Consider the following 5,703-nt stretch of genomic DNA (forward strand, 5'->3'; position numbering starts at 1 on the left):
GTGTCACTTCAGCGTGTGACACCACTAGCTAGGTCTGGCTGTCTTTGAGAATATGAATTGAGAACAGTTGAACAGAGGATAGACAATAGTGTTGGGGAGTGTACAGCAGGAATGGAGAAATCGTGTGGCTCATATAACATTTAGGCATCCAAATCTCAGCATGTATTGATGACATTTAGCTGCCTGAGGGTTTGTGGAAGGAGGTGGGGCCAGAGAGTATTTAAGATGCATCTCACAAAGTCACAGAGCTAAAAGGGATTGATTCAAATGGCTAAATATATGCTTGAAGATGACTTCCCTTTTTTACTCTTAGTGACTCTTAACCTCAACAGTTCAATACAGCAGGCCATGGAGGGCATAGGAATCGAAAAAGAATAAATATTTGAAAAAGCAACCAGTAAACAGAGATGGATTTAGACTAATGACCTAACCAGAAAATAATGTCATGGGTTCAAAGCTCTGCAGACTAATTCTCTGGTGATAAATCTAACTGCAAGGCTTTATAAACTTCCCCTGACTTGTGGATGAGCTTCAGGATAGAAACAAGAGGAGCTAGTTGCCCTTGGAATTCTGCCCGTGATGTAGAGGTAAAAAGGGAAGCTGGAGCAGGAGGAAGGGCTGATGAAGTGCCTGAGGACTGCTGCCCAGCTGGTTTTCAAATGGAAGTAGGTAAGCTTCCCTTCACTCTCATGAAGCTCGACGAACGGCAGTGCCTGCGCCAGCAAGTGACAGAGATCCAAAATCCCCCCAGTTAGGATAACTGTTTTTTATAACAGCTTTTTTTATTCTTAAGCAGTGTGCTTTCAAATACTTCTAATATAGTTCTTTATAGCGGCTTCCTGGCCCGAAAGTCAAAGAAGAGATTGTATTTCTCAAAAAATATTCCCTCTGTGGTTTTCCTAAGAAATTCTTGACTGGTTTGGGAGTTTAGTTTATATATGTGTCTGTAGCACTAGTATCATTGCCGGTAATGTAATGTGATGCTTTGCTTTTATTTACAGGAGGAGTGAAGTCTTCCATGCCAGCTGACAGAATTTATTCATTTGAAAATTCAAGCCAAAATGGTTCAGTCCTTCCTAAGAACAAGACTAATGGAAAACCCATAATTTGCCTATATCCATAAATAAAAATCTGGCAATTTGGAGCAATTCAGGCCAGAGTAAAAAATGACCTTCTTTATAACAAGTGTTCCTGGCTGCTCTGGGCTGGAGCAAAGGGTGACACATCTCTCTGCTCCCAGTGCTCTTTCCACTAGAGACAAGTGGGAGTGGAAGGAATGGTCCGACTCAAAGTCACAAGGGAAAAGAGGCAGACTCGGGAAGGAGCTAGTTATGGAGGGTTTCACAGGGAAGGGAAGAGAAAGGAAGTTTCATGGGAGAGATACAGGAAAGGTGGGCTGTGAGAAAAAAAAAGCGAGAGGTGCGAGTAGCTGGGTAGGGAAGTGGGAATGAGCATTCGGGAGAGCTGAAGCTTGGGAAGCCAACAGTGGGTAGCAGTGAGGATGGGAGCAGTTCAGAGCTTTCTAGTCATAGACCAGGATGAAGGTCGGGGGGAAGCCAAGGGAGGGAGACTGAGCCTGAGACTGTTGGGTGCAGTAAGGGGAAAACCCAGGAATGGTATGAGAAAATCAGCATTCACATGTCTGAAAGAAGGAGAAAGAGTGGGAGGAAACAAGGTGACATAGGATGGAAAAAACTATGCAAAACAGTGTTTTGTTGTGCAGGGACTCTCTTGCTTTATGTGCATCACTGCGGTCTCTACAAGTGCCTTCTAGCAGTGATGCATGCCACCGGACTACTGTTTGGCAAGTGCTGTTTGCTTCCTTGTCCACCTCTCACAGGACTGTCTTGAGTCAAGTCTGTTTGCACGACCAGCACTACTCCCAGCATTTCACACCAGCAGGAGGCTGCAGTCTCTGTGAAGTTCTTCCACTGTGTTTATGTACATGTGTTCTGCATATGGGAAGGGCTTTAATATCTGGGTTTTGGAGGTGCAGAGAACGCAGAGTGGCTATTAAAGATCAGTTGGAGTTATGAGGGTGAATATCCTCTGAAACTCAGGGACACAACTTTGAAAACCAGATACAACCAAAACTAAAATAATCTGCTTCCTGCCTCTGGCAGACTTCAGCAATATTGTTAAAATGAGGGGGAAAAAAAGTATGAAGAAAAAGTTGGTTTGAAAATGGTCTAAATGCAAGGGTGAAGAATAAGTTTTTGAAATGTAGGAATTCCTAAGACAGAAATAATTCTGTTTCTCTCACCTAGCACTTTTCAGCTTCATGCTTACTGTAATGGCAACTGCTGTTTCATTTTGAGAAAGTGAGAAATCAATGGGAAATCCCTCCCATTTCTCACTGTCACCATCAGAAGCCTTTCATCCATTAATACTAAACAGATGACTAAGCTACAGTTTCACCTCATGGTAGCAGGGTGCTGTGGCTTGACTCGCCCCAGCAAGGCTTTCGGTCCCCGCCTGCCCTCCACTGCTTGGCCCTTGCAGGAGATGAGTCTCCCAAGGTAACAGCTAAAATACCAATGAATCTATTTGGAAAACTGCAAAATGTTCAGAAGGTGGCCTTTTCCATGAAGAAGAGTTATCATGAAGAAAAGTCACTTTTCCCATTGGCAGAGTTTCCGGCCCTTCCCTGTTCCAGTGGCAGGAGAAGGTGGGGAGAAGCGAGAGTAGAAGGACGTCACTTTTGACTTGTGGCTGGTGTTTTGGTGAGTTTGCCTAACTTTGGCTGGATAAAACACTTCATCGAAGGATCTCTGTTTGGTATGTTATTAAACTCAGAAGGTTGGAGGGACTGCAGCTTTGGATAGCAGCTGACAATCCTGTCTCTCCTCCATATGACAGAGAAATTTGTTTTATAGTTTCTAAACGAAACAGGATTTTTAAAGTATTTTCTATGTGTATTCAGTGAAAGATAATTATAGTTGTACCACCACAAAGACTCTACTGAACAAAACAAACTAGTAAATTTAATAAATTAATGCTTCTTACAGGAAGAAAAAATTGCTGGTGATTACCACACGTCCTTAATGGCATCAGTGGTGTAGTTCATACAATATATAATTACTGTTTGCACTGCTGTTTTGGAAAGGAACGTTTCATGAATGTCAAGTATTTTATTGTTCCATTTTACAAATCCCAGTGCTCTAGTAACTAGATATGTCCCCTTTGCCATCCCAAATCCTGCAAGTTTGCCAGCTATTTAGTTACAAAAATGTTTTATGACTTAGCACTTGTATAAATCAGATTCTGCAAAGCTCTGTGAATATCAGAATTACTTTACATTTTAGAATGTGTAAGAGTATGTTTGGGTTTTTTTTTATGTACTCTGGCCTTTATCTCTGTCATAGTTAAACGCCCAAAATACATTTGCAAGCTATTTTTTTGCCAGAGAAAAATGTATTTTTTTTATAATAGGAGGACGTTCCTGTCTGCTTTATGGTCCAAGGCTCCAGTTCTGGAAGGGTTAAGCACTGAAGTTTTTATTCTCTGTTTAAAAGGAAGGTAGTTACAGTTGCCCACCCACCTTTAGAAAGTTCTTTAAAATTTTCGTAGATGAAGCACTAGAGTATTGCGATTTTATATTTGGTTACATAAAAGACTCCCTATAATTTGTTGAATTTTTTCTTTAGAAAAATTTAGGAATATCATTCTATGTTATTTGCTTCTAGTTTTGCTTTTAGCTTACAATAAACTGTAATGACATTTATTTCTAGAGATGGATTGTGATTTTCACATCCCCCAAATTGCAATCTTTTAATGTTAAAAGAATCCTCGCTTAATCTGTTCTGAAAAGCCTCTTACAGATGACCACATACTTTCAGTGGCAAATTGAGCTACCTTGGAGAATAAATTTCTCAACACAGTGCACTTTAAATAAATATTTCACAAATAAGAATATGCCGGTCTTAGGATTGTAGTCAGAAGTTAACACTTCCTTGGTTTTACCACTCTGCTGTTTCTCAGCTAGGCACATGTTAGTGACCTCGTTATTCAATGTTAAATGGAAAAAGCTTTCTCATTATAACATTCATATGTTAACATGTGAGTGAAACGTGAGAATGTGTTCATATGATATCATGTGGGTGAAAAATTGCAGCAGCGGTGCAGCTGCCCAAACCTCTGCCATTCCTTCATGTGCTTTGGGGAGCTGGAATTGTGTTCCTGGAGAAGAATAAAGGTTTACAAGGGACTTGGGTATGACACTAACCAATATTTCCTTTTAACCACCTTGATTACTTTTTGAGAACCTACTGCAAGAGCAACTCTAACTAATGAACACCATGGTAATGCACTCCCTTAATCAGTGCCTATCCGGCAGACCTTAAGTGCAGGTTTAGCACCATTGCCCATATGTAAATTAAATTAACATTATAAAGAAAAGTGTCAGAATACAAAAATACTATGACGTGATGAACAGAAAATACACACTGTTGTCCACCAAATAATAGTAATATTGATGATGATAACAAAATGATAATGCTGACTTATTTCTAATAAACACCGGTCTTTACAAATGTTTTAACAATAACTTACTAATAGGTACAAATATAATTAGACTATATTAAATTGCAGTAAAATAAATCATTAATAATTACTTGTTATTTATTAATTATTAATAATAAGACTATGCTCTGACATAGTACTTTCTATGGCAGGATCTCAAAGTGCTTGACAAAGGACTGCTGGCCCATTGTTTCTGTCTTTACAGACAGAGAAACTACAACAACGTGAAGTAACTTGCTGAAAAATGCAGCAAAGTGCAAGGCAGACGGATCGCTGCATCCTCTGATTCTGTCCTGGTGCCGAGCCACACATCTGTGCTGCATCTGGACCTGACACTTCACTGCTTTTCCTGGCTTCCTTTTTCAGCTGCATTTCCCAATATGAAGTTATTACAGGGCACAGATCTTCCTGCAGTACAATAAAACTTTCAATTTAACAAGTGCTAAAGGAACTACATGTTTGCTTCACTGAAACAAGACGCATTTCTTGATGAAACATATGAAAAGCAGTTCAGCTCAGTTGCAGTCTGAATGCCATCACTTAAACTGCAGTCTGTTTGGTAGACCATGTAGCAAGGGGACTGGAATTATGCAGGGATTGCATTTAGCAATTTTAATATTGCTTTCACCCTCCCTTGTAAAATATCTGAATATCATTGTCACAAATCTTTGTAAATAATCTTAAATAGAGGGTGTTTATTGACATCAGTAGGCCCAGAAGAATTAGAAATATAAGCAGGAGATATGATAAAATCCAGTTTATAAAAAAAATGGTATTTATGTTTCTAAGAGAAGAAAACTGAAACAGGATTCACAGTTTAGTGAAAAGAGTTGTTTTTTTTTTTTTTTTTTGTCACAGGCAAGAAAGTTGGAGAACAAATGATAGACAAATATAATGTCTAAAAAAGCAAATATGTACTGGTGAGTTCCATACCATGTAAAAAGTGACTCAGTAAGCATTTGTAAGTGTAAAGAGTCTGCAATACATCTGAAACTAGTACAAGCTTATATAAGGAGTTATCAGATGAATACCAGGAAAAAAATTACAGGCATTCTTAAATCAGAAAATAGTCTTCAGAAAATTTTGGAAAGCTTCATATTTATAGGTGGAAGTGCCCTTGGGGAAAGCAGAAACAAATTTACATTTCATAGTGGAGTTTACAGGCAATGTCCAGCAAAGAAG

General features: G+C 39.2%; 1 long non-coding RNA gene across 1 annotated transcript; it reads left to right on the forward strand.

Annotated features, from left to right (window-relative positions):
- The first annotated feature begins 518 nt into the window (after positions 1–518).
- Positions 519–1,148, forward strand: LOC115344243. Its single transcript, XR_003924485.2, has 2 exons — positions 519–669; positions 1,002–1,148. It is a non-coding gene; the product is annotated as an uncharacterized LOC115344243 (long non-coding RNA).
- Positions 1,149–5,703: the final 4,555 nt, after the last annotated feature.

Source organism: Aquila chrysaetos, chromosome 8 (assembly GCF_900496995.4).
Source record: "Aquila chrysaetos chrysaetos chromosome 8, bAquChr1.4, whole genome shotgun sequence".
NCBI lineage: Eukaryota > Metazoa > Chordata > Aves > Accipitriformes > Accipitridae > Aquila > Aquila chrysaetos.